Consider the following 651-nt stretch of genomic DNA (forward strand, 5'->3'; position numbering starts at 1 on the left):
AAATGCTCCAATCAAAAGGCAGACAGTAACTAAATGAATAAGAAAACAAGACCCATATATATGCTTTCTACGAGAGACCCATTTCAGATTGAAAGGCACACACAGACTAAAAGAGATGGAAAAAGATATTTCATGTAAATAAAAACAAAAGACAAGCTGGGTAGCAATACTTATATCAAACATAATAAACTTTAAAACCAAGGCCATAATAAGAAACAAAGACAGACATCTCATAATGATAAAGGGATCAATCCGACAAAAGGATATAACCCTCATAAACATTTATGTATCCAAAATAGGAGCACTTAAATATATAAAGCAAATATTGACTGACATAAAGGGAGAGATAGACAATAAAACAGTCATAGTAGGGGACTTTAACACTTCATTGATATCAATGGACAGATCTTTCAGACAATCAGCAAGAAAACAACACCATTGAATGACATAAATCATAGATTTAATCGATATTAGTAGAACATTTTACCCCCAAACAGAAGAATATACATTCTTTTCAAGTGCACATGGAGTATATTCCAAGATAGAACACACATTAGGCCACAAAACAAGTTGCAATATATCTAAAAAGAGTATAATTATCTAAAGCATCTCTGACCACAGAGAAATGAAGTTAGAAATCCATTATGAGAA

The sequence above is a fragment of the Pteropus vampyrus genome, unplaced genomic scaffold, assembly GCF_000151845.1.
Source record: "Pteropus vampyrus isolate Shadow unplaced genomic scaffold, Pvam_2.0 Scaffold335, whole genome shotgun sequence".
NCBI lineage: Eukaryota > Metazoa > Chordata > Mammalia > Chiroptera > Pteropodidae > Pteropus > Pteropus vampyrus.